Source organism: Triturus cristatus, chromosome 3_1, assembly GCF_964204655.1.
Source record: "Triturus cristatus chromosome 3_1, aTriCri1.1, whole genome shotgun sequence".
In the NCBI taxonomy this organism is placed as follows: domain Eukaryota; kingdom Metazoa; phylum Chordata; class Amphibia; order Caudata; family Salamandridae; genus Triturus; species Triturus cristatus.
The window spans coordinates 1,025,099,797-1,025,117,316 of NC_140583.1; positions in this window are offsets into that span (position 1 = coordinate 1,025,099,797).

The window sequence follows — 17,520 nt, forward strand, 5'->3', positions numbered from 1 at the left end:
TGGGGGAGCCGAATACCAGAACTGTCGTCGGGACCCCGGCTGATAATACTCTCCATTGCCTAAATAATTTATTTATTTATTTTATGTAGTCTTATATAGCACAAACTTGACCCGGATCGGGTATCAGAGCGCTTTACATAGCACCAGTTGCGTTACATGGGGACACATTTTTTTTTTTTTGTTAGGCACGTGGAGATTAAGTGATTTGCCCAGAATCACAGGATGTTCAGCGTTGTTGTAGTGACCATTCTGAACCGCCCTCTCCTCGCAGTGCACAAGGGAGTTAAAATTTCCTTGTCTGCAAATGCCTGAAATGGCCCACAACAAAGGCACAAGAAAGTCATTTTTTCTCCCTGGAGTGCACTCCCAAGCCCAAAGTGTGCAGAAAGTGACTTCCTCTCCTCAGCCAGGGCCTGTAGTGTGGAACACTGTACACAACTTGGAGTGATTTTCGCTGTACTTCACGCAGTCTTTTCTGCTTCCTCCCGCTCTCTCGGCAGAACCATGTGATTACAGCATATTTTATTCACCTAGTAACCTTATTGGTTTCAGTGACGTGTTCACGATGTTTTTTGTGGCTATTTTGCCTCTGAGCGAAGATGACATGTACTATGGCTGGTAAGTCTGCCGGTCTAAGGCACAAATGCTCCCCAGCTCCTCCCACACTGTGCACAGCTCACGAGCGCTGTTATCCTGGATTGCCAGAGGTCTTACTTAAAAGTTGGATGCTGGCCACGTCACACCTGCTTATTTTTCCAGCATGCATTTCAATGGGGTAGAACATATTTAAGAAGTAAACTCGAACTTAAGTAAATATCCAGAGAATGGTGACTATAATGTAATATCGAAAAGTATAACACAGTCTCCATCTTACTGCTTCAACAGCAGTGGCGGCTCCTCTGCTAAGGTGGAGGAGCGTCGCCCCACTGCTCTCAGAGCAATGGAAAAGGGAAATATATAATGATAATAACAAGGTTATTGTCATTTTATTTTTTGTTGCTGCGGGGCTGGGTTAGGGCAGGTTGGGGTGGGGCTGGTGGCTCAGAGAGGAGGAGTGGACTTTGCACACCATGTGCGCATGACTGTTTGGCCGGCCGTCTTGGCCCGGCCAAGCCACCATACGTACATTGCATGTTTCACCACCAGGCTGCATTACACAGACTGGTGGAGAACATGCTCAGGCCACCAGTACCCATCTGAGCACCGATCCACGGAGTGCAGATCAATCACAATGCTGCATGTCAGCATTGTGATTGGCTAAGGGGAGCCTATGTGCTTCCGGACTCTTTAGCAATGACGGAGGAGGGACGGAGGCGGCCACAGCTCGAGGAGGTAAGTGTTTTTTAAAACATTATTTTGTCCCATCCACGCTCCCGCCCCCATTCCCTTCCAGCCGCCACTGTTCAACAGATTACTTGGGAATAAAATACCCATTGGTAAGCACCAGATTCACATGCCTCTTCCTCAACTTGCCATGATTTCTTAATATAAGATTTACTATCTTAACCCCAATCCTTTAAATTTAGGTCGATAGTGCCAGGTCAACCTTACGGCAGGTACGAGCTGTGGCAAGTCTATGTAATGGTTGTGGATGTGATGCACCTTGATTATGATGGGGTGCACCATATCCCATACTCTTCAATAAGTAGTGTGCATGTGTACATCATAGGGAATTCAAATATTTACATAAACTTCATAAAGTAGCATCAGAGAATCCAATGTTCCCCGAACTAAAAGAAAGACATTTCTGCTCTGGCAGTCCGAGGGAACCACCTCACAAACAACTGCTTAAAGAGCATTAAAATACACGAAAGGCGTTCTACAGAAACTGATTTATTCTGGCGTGTTTGGCAAATATTGCTATGTATGCACAGATAAATTATCCCAAAAAAGAAATAAAACATTTCCACATGCCACAAATGATCCCAGTATAGCATAAATAGCAGCAAAAGCATGTGTGAGCTATCCTCAATTGCCTTTGTAGAAGGATAGAGAGCGTGAGGGTTCTTCAGGATAGCCATACCATCTTACTTAATGTGAGTGTCCTTGACTCACTCAAGATGGCCCTGCCATTCTACTTATTCGGTCTGCCCAATATTCCCTCATGTTGACCTGCCACCTGTGTCACTTAATTGATTCAGACTATCTAATTGACCTTTTCAATCACTCCTTTAAGGTGACCCTTCCACGCCCCATGATTCTCATGGCCCATCACTTCCTTCCAGGAACCCAGCCCTATTAATGACTCAGTCTGTACGCCACTCCCTTAGAAAGACCCTGCCAATCCACTGATTATCACTTCTTAGGATGACCCTGACATCAGACAGAGGCTTATCACCCATCACTCCATTCAGTTAACTCTTCAAATTCACTGATCTCAGGGATTCAGACTGTCCTTCACTCTCAAATTCGGATCCTGACATTTTGTTATTTTTCCCACATAGCTCCCTTAGCATGCCTCTACCCTTTATAGGAGGACAGTACAATAGGTAATATTTTTGGCGTAAGGCAGTCCACATCTGCATTATTCATGCCGGTCTCTGTGGCAGAGTACAAAAATATATGATCAGAATTTTGTCTTATATCAATGTAATTTCATCAGATACAAAAATTAATTTGTCAGTAAATGACGTGCTCTGATTATTTGCGTTTGGAACACTTTAGAGAAAATGCAGAACTACAGAATAAATTCTCAGCCCGGGCTTGTGGATTCACAAGAATGGTAGCAAGAGTTGAACAAATTATCCTAGCCTTGATAGAGTGCACTGTTTTTTTGCAAACAAATGTAAAATGAAAACAATGCCAAAAATATGGAAAATATAACCTCAAATGAATAGCTCAATTGTCCATGCTCAGCATACACAGAAGTGCACAACTTTTTAAACGTATCTCAGACCCTACTAAGATAGCCAAAGGTCACACCCTACTAAAATAACCAAAGGTCTTAGACCGCTATCTCAAGCCAGACTTAAAAGAAATAAAGCAGTATGGAAAGGTTTCGACGCGGGATTGCTCCAGGAGACAATGATTCCCTCCATTGAGTCAACGTCTCAGAGTCATAAATCTAGTAACAGTGTTTTCGGGGCCTCAGAGGACGACTCTGCCTTGAATTGAAAAGAACACCGCGCGCGCTGCAGCTGGAGGTCGTTCCGTGCGCGCGCGGTTTGTGTTCTGGATCAGACGCCCGTGGAAAGGCACTGCCTGTTCCGCAGAAGGATGCGCGGCGAAAGAAGAGGAGGGTCCTTGGAGTGACGGATGGGCATGGCGGGTCGAAATGGCATCCGTAATAAAGAGTTATTTGGCGGTGGCGCACTGTCGCAGCGACGCAAGGCCTGGAAGCCTCCTTGGTAATTGCCGGGAGAGGTCAGGGCTAATAACCGTTGAGAGACATGACTGACTGGACCGGGACGGCTTGAGCTGCATTGCGACCGCCTGACGGCACTGCGACATGGTTACCACGTCAAGGGGATAAAAGCCAGGGCCTCGTTTGTCAGACTGTATCCTTCCTCTCACCTCGCGATCAACGTCAGTGGCAAAATATTCCACGCTCGGAAATTAAGGTGGGGTTGGAAGAAGAGCAGGTAGGGTTCCACACATTATTTGCAAATTCTTCAGAAGGCTTTAGAGGTTATAATATCTGAAAGCCAGCCAGACGAACGGCAGGTTTAACTACCAGTGCACTATTACCAGGCAACTGTTGTACAAAAAAAGACCTTGAGCCGGACCTTTATGTGTGTAATATTCATGGTGCAGGGTGACAGTGCAGTTCACTCACGCACAGAGCGTACGCCTCGGCTCTGGCGCCTGACGCAATACGCCGGGATATATAATAAAGAGGCGTGGCCCAGCGGCTGTAGTTGGGACCGCGCTACCAAGCCAAACGTAGCGTAGCGTCTTTCATTTTGTGCCGCAGCACGCACATGGTCCCCCGCAATCCAGCACATTACACTGCGACGAGGCGGTAGCGTACGCACGCTATTTCGCCACACGGTGCTCGGCTCCACAGCGTGCCACAGAGGTGAGACAGCTGCCGACGCCGGAAAGGGCCCTGCTGCCCCAGCTCCAAGCCATCTCTCACGCGCCGCTCAGCTCCAAGCACCCCCTGGTGGGCATCCACTGCTGGTGCAAGCAGGCAGAACACTGAGCAGAAAGGCCCTTTTGAAGCCAGGCCACGGCTACCCTCGATCAGGTGGCTGCCCATACTGCAAGAGTGAAGCAGTGCACGTGCCGCGAGGTGCCCCCCAGTTGCGTCCGGGTGGCAACGATCCCAGCAATTGAGCCATTTATTGTGGATGGCGCTCCATCCTCACTTGCCCCGAAATGGAAGGACTGCACAAAGCGCCTTCAATTCTACTTTGAGGGGGCAGGCATCGCCCGCGAAAGGCGCCGAGCACTGCTCCTGCACTTAGGAGGTAAAGACATACATCGCATATACAAAACGCTGGTAGAGGCCACCCCCAAGACGTACATGACATTGCTAAATGCTCTAAATGCGCACTTCGAGCCTATGGCCAACAGAGACTATGAGAGATTCATCTTCCGCCAGGCTAAACAGGAAGCAGAGGAGTCGTTAGACGCATTCCATGGACGCCTGAAAGAGCTGGCCAGCACGTGCGGCTTCCAGGACGAACAGGAAGAGATCAAAGCCCAGATTACAGAGGGCTGCTACTAGTGCTTAATTTGTGCCGGTGCATTCCGGTGCTTGGCACTGGCACTTACTTTTCAGGGCCGGGTCTACACACGTCTGCAACTCTGCACGACTGCACGTAACATTTTACATGATGTTAGCTCACTGACTGGGCACAGAGTGCTGTCCAACTTCTCATTCTCCCCAAGTCCCAGTGAGTGCTTTGTTGTGACTTGTGAGCCAGCTGGAGACTGCATTGAGCAAAGTTAATGCATAATTTCCGTCAGCGTTCAGTGTTGCCTGTGGTGGGCGGGAGTCATACACTGATTGGGCTGGGCCTAGACTGGATTTGGTTGTGTGCGCTGCACGCAGATTTTTTTCTAATTGCCACGCCCCGGCACAACCGCACCCCATTAGTCATCAGCCCGACCACGTTGAGGGCACACAGCGCAGCAGTAGCACCAGGCACAAAGGCAGTGCCCCGCAGCCCTGGACGACCACGAGCGCAACCGTAAGTACGCACGCCTCTAAGCAGTCATCATGCCATGCATTGCATGCCCATTCCCAAACCAAAGCGCGTCATTTTTTTTTAGTATGGTGGCATGTTGGGCACCAAGAGATTCGATGACGCACTGTGCCTGGCCAGCCCCGGCCGATCCACGGTAGTACGTACTATTAAAGTTAATACATTTATTTATATCCAAATAGGGCCGGCCGGGGTAAAGTTGTTAAAGAAGGCCCTGCCCCTTAACGTATCACGATATAGGGCCGGTGGTCGGCCAGGTTTAAAGTTAGAGGCCCTGCCCGGCTCCTGGCTTGTTTGAACTTAGTAGCCTCCTTCCGGCCTCAGTGCTTAACAGTGCTTAACAGCGGCTCTGCTTTTACTGGCTTAATAGTGGCTAAATAATGCCATGTAAAGCAGGATGTTTCCGATTGGCATGCCCTGGCACACCCGCACCCAGTAACGAGCCATCATCAGCCTAACGACGTTGATGTTGAGGGAAGGCCAGGTAGGCAGCAGCAGCACCAGGCAGGCTCCTATAAACCAATCGAGCAGCCATCACCTCCTGAATGCAAAGAAAGGATTGTAATCATGATCAAGGGCATAAAATCCTAAGCACTGCTTTCAGGGAACACAAACGTGATTTTGTTCCTTCAAAGTGTCAGGTACTGAGGTTTCGTTTCCCATAAATAATTCCCAAAATTCAGTTTCAGAAAGTCTACTTTACACAGTTAATCTCTGAAGCATGGAGGTAATGCCATTCTCAAGAGAACATCCTGAGAGAACAGAGAGGCGAAACTGCACGTCACATAATGCAAGTTTCAAGAGCCATTTCTACCTCCCTTAAAACACGAAGGAATGTCTGACTCTTACTAGAGAAATGTCACATTTGACTATGTTTCTGGATACCGATTGGATTAGGGTATAGTCTTTCATTCCTGCTAGGCACAGGGTGGAGTAAATTTTGCTGCTTCTTGTGGGGTATTACACGTTGGTTGATATTGTGTTTTGTGTGTTGGACCAAGAAAAAGCTGTCAGAATGACTCTTTCACATGGAAAATTCTAGATTCTACACTGTATACATATGGGTTGATGAGGTTACTTTTTTGAAGGATTTTTATGTTGCACCCAGTGAAGGGATCTTCAATTATGGCACGAAAAAGGCAAATGTACTTTCTCAAAGAGAACATATGAGGAGATTGTGGATAATGTGACCCGACCTCTGAGAGTGTTGAACGTAGTTAAAAGACTGGGAACATAAGGACCTGTAACAGTTATTCGAGGTTTCAAAAAGAGTCACTCACAGTGGGTACCTTATCCTCTTAAAATCTTATTGTTTTAAAATTATGTGGAGTATTTGAATTACAATTTGCACTCAATATATTGCCACATATGGAGCACATCTTCCAAATAGTCACTGCTTTTCAAAAAACATGCTGTTCTTGACAGTATTTTCTGGTTCACACAGAATGACAAGTGAGCAACGTGAAAAATTAGCCGAACGGTAAAATGCAATTTTTCGACGATTACGATTGACAGCGCTGTACCTCTAGAACAGCGAGACACTATTTCACTTTTGATCTTCATACCCCCTTACAGTACCCCTAGTATAACCTTGGGCATAGCGACAGTCTGGATGTATAGCTGCTGAAATATCCTGCTTGTTTACCCTGAAAAGATAGGTATTGGAGCTTTCCAACCTCGTTACAAGTCACCAGAGGGGTGTCTACCTCCCTCTTATAACTGGCTTGTTTCGATGCTACCTGGTCGTATGGCAGAGAATTTTATGAAAAATATGGATTACAGCTGAGTTGTAAAACCTAATGGTTCTGTTTCACCCTGGTGCAGAGCCCATGGTTTCATTTTCATTTCAAGGCATGTTTGCCTTCTCTAAATGTAGGTTGCTTTGCTTTGCCCTGGGCCAAACATGCAGGCCTACCTTGCTATATAGTGTAATAAATAAGGTAGTGCCCCTGATGCCCGACCCGCCACGAGTATAAATAACTGTGTGTAATACTAAGCAGGTTATTCCATGCCCCTTGCCAAACCAACGCTGCTTTTTTTTTGTTTGAGCGTGGTGGCATTTAATCTAATTTAATTGGCACATAGAGCACTGTAATTGTCCCTTTTCAATGCATTAGTGATTTTAGCTAATTTATTCCAAAATTGTGCTTTAAATGCACTTTTGATGTAATCCTATACAAAATGTTCATAGGGCAGGGGAACTGCCTATCAAAATTTTACTATGAGGAAGTCTCCCTTGCTGAAATTCATCTGACTTTTCGCAGTGTCAGTTGAGGATGTGGGTGGAGCCAGTGGAGGAAGTGGGTGGAGCCAGAGAAAAGTAGGTGCGGCATCCGACAAACATTTGAGCACCTGAACTTCATATTTTGCAAATTAAGCCCTGGCTTCTACTCCTCAAACCTAAGAGAGAATATTCTCCAGGAATCCGGCAAACCCTTGTCAGACATTCTCACCATGGGACGGTCAAAGGAGTTGGCGAAGGCCAGGGCATCCCACATGGAGTCTGCACTCCACCGCCCTATCAAGACTGAGCAGGCGAACGTCGTGAGGGTCAAACCGCGCCCATCCACAGGCAAGCATCCACAGGACAAAAGGAAGGAATGCGGATACTGTGGGGGTACGCCCCACCGCATGCAGGACTGCCCGGCGAAAGGGAAGAGGTGCACGGCCTGTGGCAGGATAAACCATTTTGCAGCAGTGAGTAGGTTGTCGAAGCTCCAGAAGGAAATGGCCCAAACCGTAGGCTAAACACAAGATAGTGAAGACATGGATGTCGACACTGGAGACTATCCCGTCCATTACGTATTCGCAGTGGACCAACCACTGCAGAAAAGGCGCAGACTCCCAAAGTGCCGAATCCAGATTCACCACCAAGACGTGCATGCCACCATAGACACCGGGGCCTCAATCGAGCTGATGGCCGCCAACGTGTACAGAAACCTGAGTCCATGCCCACCGTTGCGCGAGGCCAAGATTCGAGTGTTTGTGTATGGGCAGAAGACACCCATCCCGCTCCTGGGGTGCTTCAAAACCGAACTTCTGCATCAAGACATGAGTACCCCCACCACGGTGTATGTGACAGAAGAAGGGAGTGGGATGCTGATTAGTGGCCATGCGGCGGAGGCGCTGCAACTGATATCCTTTGCGCTTGCTGTCCAGGAAAAAGAATTAGCGGCCATCTTGGAGGGGTTTGACGATATCTTTCAAGGGAGAGGATGTCTCTAAGGGAAAGAGGTCTCACTCCACATCGACCAATCAGTTCAACCGGTGGCGTTGAGTCACAGACGCATAGCGTCTCACCTCCGACAGAAAGTCGAGGATGAACTGGAGGCGTTGGAACGGCAAGGGATCATAGAGAAAGCCAGTGGACCCATCCCATGGGTGTCCCCGATCGTGGTGGCCAGAAAGCCTAAGCAGCCAGGGCAGGTCCGCATCTGCGTTGACATGCGCCTCCCAAACGTGGCCATAAAAAGGGAACATCACATAACCCTTACCATCGATGACATTATGGGGGAGCTGAATGGTGCTGTATGGTTCTCAAACATGGAGTTACGCTCAGGGTATCACCAACTGCCCCTACATCCAGACTCCCGATATATCACTACTTTCTCCACCCATGTAGGCCTTCGAAGATACAAGCGCCTCAACTTTGGGATTTCGAGCGCCGACGATGTGTTTCAGAACACCATTAGGGAAGTCCTGAGCGGGCTCCCGGGGGTCCTCAATGTCAGCGACGACCTGTTGGTATATGCCACGTCCCTGGAAGATCATCACAGACGGCTCTGCAGTGTCCTCCAACGGATCTGAGAAGCCGGCCTCACATTGCACAAAGAGAAATGCCAATTCTTGCAAACGAAAATCAGTTTCTTCGGGTACATGTTCTCGGACAAAGGAGTGGCTCCAGATCCCGACAAGGTACGAGACATTCAGGATGCTCCGGCACCCTCCAACATCTCGGAGATGCGGAGCTTCTTGGGGATGGTTAACTTCTGTGGGTGCTTCATCCCAGATCTGACCAACATTACGAAACCCCTCAGGGAACTGACGAAGACCGCGACCACGTGGCAATGGGGCCCGACCAAGAACGAGCCTTCAAGGACACCAAAGCAGCACTCTCAGCAGACACCACACTGTCATACTTTGACCCAGCCCAGCCTACCAACATTGCTGTTGATGCCAGCTCCTACAGGCTAGGAGCAGTGCTCACGCAACAGCAACGCAACGAAGAATGGGCTCCGCTCACCTACGCAAGCCACTCCCTGACGGAAACTGAGCAGCGATACTCTCAGATTGAAAGGGAGGCTATCGCCATCCATTGGGCCTGTCAACATTTTCACATGTACGTGTTCGGCCACCCATTTACAGTTTCCACAGACCATAAGCCTCTCATACCTCTCTTTCAAGGGTCCACCTCGAACCCCCCCCAAGGATAGAAAAATGGATCCTCCAGCTGCAAGGATATGATTACAGGGTAGAATACAAACCGGGTTCATCCAAGCCAGCAGACTACCTCTTGATGCACCCGAGGGTGGCAAAGAAAGCAGAAGAAGCGGAGGCCGAAGACATCGAAGAATACATCCGTTTCGTGGCCGAATGGCCAGGCCGATTCCGATGGGGATCGAAACACTGGTGGAAGCTACCAGAAATGACGAGTGTCTGCAGCTGGCTATCACCGCGGTTCAAGCTAACGACTGGTGCTCCATCCAGACCAGTATGACCAGACGGACGACACAAGCAAAGGCCACGCTGGAGTTGCTAATGAGAGTCAAAGAAGAACTATCCGTTGACAGCACTGGATGGAGAGGTCCGCGACTAGTCATCCCGTCAAGCCTTGCCCAACAGGCGGTAAACTAGCACATCAAGGGCACCAAGGCGTCGTGAAGACGAAAAGTCGGCTGAGGGCGAAAGTGTGGTTCCTGGGGATGGACACGATGGTAGAGCAGGTCGTCAGAACATGCCAGTGGTGCCAGGTATCAGGCCAGCCGGAGCGACCTGCATCTGTCATTACAGAAGACAACCCACGATGACAGTTGGAGTGTGTCAGCATAGACTTTGGACACCTGCCAGATGGGCGATATGCCCTCTTAGTCATAGATGATTTCACAAAATACCCCGAAGTAGAAATCGTAGGAGGCCAAACCGCCACGGAGGTGATCACCAAGGTGGAGAAGATCATCGCTACCCACGGGATCCTCGAGGTGGTGAAGACAGACAATGGCCTGCCATTTTAGGGACAAGAGTTTGCTGAATATCTCCTGTCCTGGGGTATCTGCCATCAGAAAGTAATGCCGCGCTGGCCTCAAGCAAACGGGGAAGTTGAACGGTTCATGCGCACCCTCAACAAAGTCATTCGCATTGCTCTTGCCGAAGAACCGCCTCTGGAACGAGCCATATACAGTTTCCTGAGAGAATACCGGTTGACGCCCCATCTTACGATGAAGAGAGCACCGGGGCCTGCGAGCATGGACCGAGTAGTGTGAGACACAATTTCCCATCACCGTAATTGGGCTCCTTCCCCGATTGACAGCGCCCGGGTCCTAGCCAAAAGGACCAGCACCAATGACCAATCCAGAATCAACCGAAAAGCCAGAGCGTCGGCCATCTGTGAACGGGACATGGTCTACTTCAAAGACAGGCATCCAGGGAGCAAATTCCGCCTCCCGTTTGAGCAGTTCCAATGGACAGTAACTCGCTGGAAAGGCACGATGGTCACTGCCCGAAGGGGAACGGAAGAACTCACACAAAATGTATCATTCTTCAAAAAGTTCATGCCGGAACTCCCAACCTCCCAATCCTGGAGAGTGTGGAGGCAGGCCCAAGTCAGAGAGTGTCTGCGGAGGGTGAAACCCGCCAGAGGGTGACCCCCACGGCTGCTTCGAATGTGACCGGCTGGGAGCCCCCATCACAGCAGAGAGGCTCTGAAGGAGAGCAGTCCAGCTCCCCACTGAAGTCCCCTGATGGCTGCGTCCCGGAGAAAGTTGCCCCATCTCTGTCCCCATCCCAGGAAGGGCGTTCCCGGTACCATCTGCAGAGCAATCCTGCCCCCTCTTCAAGTCTTGCAGGGTTCATGGTGTGAGGAGCCACGGACACTTGGGGGGGCTGCGACCTGTACCTGCACTGTCGCGCTGGAGGCGGACTCATCATCCTGAACTGGTAACAGATTGTTTGCATATGGTTTTGTTTAATAAAGATAAGGAGGAATGGAATATTCATGGTGTCGGGTGACGGTGCATTGAAGTACTGGGTATTTTAGACCCAGCGGTGCAGGGGCACACACCCTATGACTTCTGGGTTCTCCCTGTTCCAGACCTACAGAAACACAGAGTCTTCTGGGTGAAGTCAAAGATTCATTTATTGGCTGCAGACCAATTACAGGTATCCTAGAAGTACAACAGCGTGTATGTTCTCAGGAGACTGCTAAAAATCATAGAAACAGACTTCTTCTTAAATACACTTTTTCCTGCTTTAGGCATACATTCCTAGGTTTATGATACGGCAATATACAAGTGTACATTTCAAACGAAAGAGTAGAGTCATGATGACCATCCCACATTCCAGTTAAGCCAGCCCACAATTATTTACACAGCAAGATCCTACATCAGATATTGATAGGCCCCAATAAAACACGGGCAGCTCCTGTTGATAGAAACAAGTCATAAAGCAGGAACAGTCAGGTGTGAAAGAGATTAGCCAGAGGCGTGTGTGGGATGAAAGGACTTTATGGTGCGTCAAGCCCTGATGCTAATCACAGGTGGCCAGGGGAAGGGGAGCTCGTGAGACCGGTTTGAACTGGGGCAGCAGAGCCAAGCTGCCCAGGTCACAGAAGAGTCATGGAAAGGCCACATGTGCTTTAAAAGGCCCGTTTTCGCTTCATGCTATATAGCCTTATGTGAGGGCAACCATAAGATGGCCACCGATACAAAATGGAACCCACGCAGTGATGTGAAATAGCGTATACACAGTGCATTCATAGCTAAAACGTTACAGAAAGCACTCGTACATATCGCATTAACCATTCGCGGTTCACTATTACCGAGATAAACAGGGGTAGGGCCCTGTCTCCTACGCGGTTCCAAATTCTAAAGTACGACAGACCCTTCTTTTGCCCTTACATAGGCAATAACTATACTCATTTCAATCCGAGTCTAGGTCAATATTCACGAAGTCATGGAGATGTTGCTGTAGCATCATCCTATTACTTAGCTCGTCCCTCGATACAGGTTTCCTTACACATAATGTAGCACAAAGGCCACATATCGCAGGAGCACACTGTATACACAGACAGAACAGGAAAAGAATCGCTAAGATCATTCCAATGACCATCAGAACTTTCCAACCCCAGGCAGATATCAGTTCCCAGAACCACCCCATCAGTGACCAATCTCCTTTATCCACGTGTATGGACTCAGATATTTTATGCAGTTTGGAGATGGCTTGATAGACTGTTGGAGCGTTATCTGGTATGAAAATGCAACAACTGGATTGGATAACCTTACATACCCCACCGCGGTCTGCAAGAATAACGTCTAGAACCATGCGGTTCTGCAAAGTCATAAGGCGATCCGCTTGGAGCTCAGCTGTCAGATTACCGAGGGCACCAGCCATTACATTGACAGTGGATTCAACCACACGAGTCAGTTGTCTCAGGTTCCTACTATTTACCATAAGTCCCCAAAACGGCAGGGAACCCAAGAAGAAGTCTCCTGCTTCCTGACCGGCAGTATCCTCCTTACTAATTACGCCCCTCACAACTCTAGTCTTGTGATAGTCAGAGGCAGCAGTAAATGTTGGCGGTAGCAAGTTCGCAATATAACATGTGCCCGAGAAATCAGGGGGCAACCATGTATATGCTCGGTCATTGCAGATGAAATATGTGCCCTTGGCAGCCAAAAACGCAGGAGAAAACTGTGATGGGAAAGTGTACGTTTCAGTACAGTCACTTCTCCCCAGTTGAGCTCTAGGATTCTGACCATTACCCTGTAAGCAGAACCGACCTATGTGGGGTACGACCCAGATTGGGGATGAGATTTTTCGCTGTCTTTCACCCAGACTAATACTATACCCCGTTGCGTTCCATCCTACATAAGGTCTCAATTCTTCCTTGGGTATGGACGAGTATGCATCGATATCTCTGCTCATATCTCTGCTCATATCGGCAACTCCTTTCATCAAAGCTTTATTATTGGTGATAGGTCTGATGGAACGCGGTTGTCGAGGGGAGTACGTATCTAGAGCATAGAGAAACATGGTCTGGAATGCCCATGACGATCCATTGTAACTAAATGGCAGCACCAAATAGGGAATACCCTTATTAATGGTATGTGGCATTAACCCACGCACCCAACAATTGGTTGTATTCATTACTAGTTGGTGTTGGTGCAAGAGCTGAATAAACGAGTTATTTACAAACTCTGATCGTCTGGTTTGTTCATGTTCAGGCAGAGGGTGAAAAGAGTGTGAGGAGGCAGTAGAAAGAGGTATAGGCTGTACAGTGGGTGCAATGGGCTTTTGAAAGGAGAAAAATACAAATCCAACGATGAACATTATCATACTACATAGTATAAATAGGCACAAAAATACAAAACATTTACTCTTTATAGTTTTACACACCCTTGCTTTAACGTTCATTTCCTCAACGGGTCTCTCCATCTTAAAAAACTCCATCCTCTAATCGGGCCGCTCGCGGCGGATGAGTTTCTTCTGCTAAGGAGTACGCCTGTCAGTCCAGGGAAACGCCCTAGACCAACCAGAACCGTTGACCTAACGTCTTCGGTCTGTACCCCAAAGTCTTGGCACCGCGACCCTGCGGCTGAACCCGGATGGTGGTTCGAAAAACAAAAATCAAGAAAGTCCTTCAGATGGGAGAGCTTATAATGTCCAAAAGGAAAGAAAAAATAGTAAGGAAATCTTTATTTGTCCATAGGCCTTGGTCTCAAATTATAGCGGAGACGGCCAGGTGCTGTTTGATCCTGGAACAAAAGTTCAGGCTCTGTGGTGTCCAATCGACTTGATGGTGGCACAGCTTCTTGCAAAATATCGTTACTCTCTTGGTCTGAAGCTGTGCCTTTTATGCGTGCATCACTGAATGGTACAAAACGAGGTACAGTGTCTGTTTCAGAGTCGGCGATACCCTCCTGGACCCACTGGTCATATGGCAGGGGCAAGGGGACTACCTTGCAGTGGGTGCCATGGACCCAATTCTTTCTCCCTTTCACCCGAACCGCTGATCTCGTTGACAGGAGTACAAGGTGGGGGCCGATCCAACGAGGCTCGTCGTTGCTCTTGCGCTGGAAATTTCTAATCAGCACCCATGTGCCAGGGTCGATAGGGTGTCCAGGAGTTTCAGAAGCTTGGGGAAGAGTATCATGCACCTGTTGATGTAAAACACGTAGTTTAACAGTCAAATCATACAAGTAATCGAGTAGTACTGGATGCTCGATCTCACTGAATTTCGTAGGCCTTGGTACACCCCATACGTTGGCCGGGCGGCCAAAAACCACCTCGTAAGGACTAAGTCCCACTCGTGAGTGTACGGTCATTCTGGTGGACAGAAGTGCTAAAGGCAGAGCATCAGGCCATTTAAGACCGGTGCTCGCCTGGATTTTGGCCAGTTTAAGTTTTAGAGCGCCGTTGTAGCGCTCTACTAATCCAGCTGATTGGGGGTGATTTGCAGCGTGGAACTTCTGCCTAATACCTAGCCCCTCACACACATTCTTCATCACTTTACCCACAAACTCACTTCCGTTATCACACCACATCATTCTTGGCATTCCAAACCTAGGGAAGAACTCTTTCACAAGGGCTTTGGCTGTGGATAGGGCAGTGTTATCCTTTAGAGGATAGGCCTCTACCCATTTTGAAAAAGCGCAAACAACCACCAATACATATTTCAGGTTGTTGCACCTTTCCATGTGGATAAAGTCCAGCTGCAAAACTTCAAATGGGTATGATGGGGGTGCAAAATGACCAGTTGGAGTTGGGGTTCCCCTACCAGGGTTATACTTCAGACATACCATACAATTCTTGACCAAATTCTCTGCACACTTGGGAATTCTAGCATTCTGCCATACTGGAGCCAACAACTTACAAATTCCTTTCGTACTGATATGTGCCATTCCATGTGCCATTGTAACTACTGGAAGCACATATGCATCAGGCAACAACCATCGCCTATGTTCTGTCAGATCAATCCAACAACCATTCTCATCCAACTTACCCACACTTTCTTTCCACTTACTTAATTCTTTCTCTGTAGCTTCAGCTTGAAGCGACTTCACACTCTCTATCATGTTTTCACACATTCCAACATCATCAACCCATCTTGCGGGGCCTGCAACATACGTTCTAGTCTTTACATTCTGTGCTGTTTCTTTCGCGATCTCATCAGCAAACGCATTCCCACGTCCAACATCATCTGTGATTTTCCTGTGAGCACTGCATTTCATGATCGCAACTTGCAACGGTAGGGTCAGTGACTCAAGGAGATCATTCACCAACTTGCCATTCTGAATTTTAGCTCCATGCGAAGTCAGGAACCCACATTCTTTCCACAATCGCCCAAAACTATGAGCCACGCCAAAGGCGTACTGGCTATCGGTGTATATATTCACTCTCATTCCTTCAGACAACACGCATGCTCTTGTGAGGGCGATTAATTCTGCTGCTTGGGCCGAATTATGTGGCACTCGTGCAGTTTCCACAACTGTGTGTAAAGTCGTGATAGCATATGCAGCAGTCGTGTCACCATTAGGGAGCTTGAAACACGAACCATCCACCCATAAAGTACCATCACACTCAGTCAGGGGAGTATCTTTTAGATCTACTCTCCCTTTCGTCTCTTCCTCTGTTCTGAACAGACAGTCATGTTGCTCAATCTCATCTAGGTCTGCTGGAATTGGCAATAACGTAGCTGGATTCAGCGTGTTGCTTCTCTTTATGTGTATGTGATTGGCTAACAGTGTGAGCTCATAGCCTGATAATCGCGCACTAGTCAAGTGTTGTGTCTTGGTCCTGTTTAATAATGTGTCTACAGCATGTGGAACCATAACGATCAATGTGTTGTCCATTACCAGACCAGCACATTGTCGGATAGACATAGCTGCAGCAGCTGTCGCTCTCAGACAGCTTGGCAATGCCCTCGCTACAGGGTCCAAGGTTGATGAAAAATATGCGCATGGGCGCGGTCTGTCACCAAAAGGCTGTGTTAACACTGATAACGCACAACCATCTTTCTCGTGAACATACAATGTAAAAGGCTTGCTGTAGTCAGGGGTACCCAACACAGGAGCTGAACATAATGCATTGCGCAATTCCAAAAAACTTTTCTGACACTCCTCAGACCATGGGATAGGATTCGGTGTGTCTTTGCATGTTAATGCTAACAAAGGTTTTGCCAACAAGGAAAAATTTGGGATCCAGTGCCTACAGTATGAGGTAATGCCCAAGAAAGCACGCACTTCTCTCTGTGTTCTTGGCACACTCAACTGTGCAATGGCTTGAATTCTCTCTGGGGTCAGTTTCCTTCCCTCCTTCGACAAGAGATGACCTAAGTAGGTCACTTCTTGTCGACAATATTGCAGCTTAGAGAGAGACACTTTGTGATGGAAAGCAGATAAATGACGCAACAATGATAATGTGGCTTCTTTGCAGATCTTCTCAGTATCCGCAGCAATTAGTAAATCGTCAACGTACTGAATCAGGATAGCGCCACTAGGTAAAACAAGTGCATCAAGCTGCGCTTTCAAAGCTTGGCTGTATATTGATGGACTTTCACAGTAGCCCTGTGGAGCGCGTTTGAAGCGGAAGCTTCGGCCTCCCAGACTGAAGCCAAAAATGTCTCTGCTCTCCTCTGCAATTGGGATGCTAAAGAAAGCATTCTTTAAATCGATCACTGAAAACCATGCAGCAGAGGCTGGAATCATCGTTAACAAGACAGTTATATCAGGGACAACTGGAAACTGTGGCACAACAATCTTATTAACCTCTCTAAGATCAATCACAAATCTGTAAACAGGTGGCTGTGATTGGTCCGTTCGTTTTAAGACAGGTAAAATCGGACTATTGCAAACGTTGCCTCTTGTCTCTTCAATTACACCCTTATTAATCAAGTCGCTGACAATGTCTAACAATGCTTTCTGGCCTTCATTAGAGATCTTGTACTGGGGAATACGTGGCAGTCTGACATTAGCCTTTAAAGTTACCACATATGGCGGTATCTCCAAGAGGCCCACATCATTGGGACCAGTAGCCCAAAGGACATCCGGAAGGGATGACAATTCAGGCGGCATTGTATTTTTAGACAAGTACATCGGGGAAATCACTTTCCTGCCTAATGTAAGTTGTACTCCTGAAGGAGAACAATACAGCG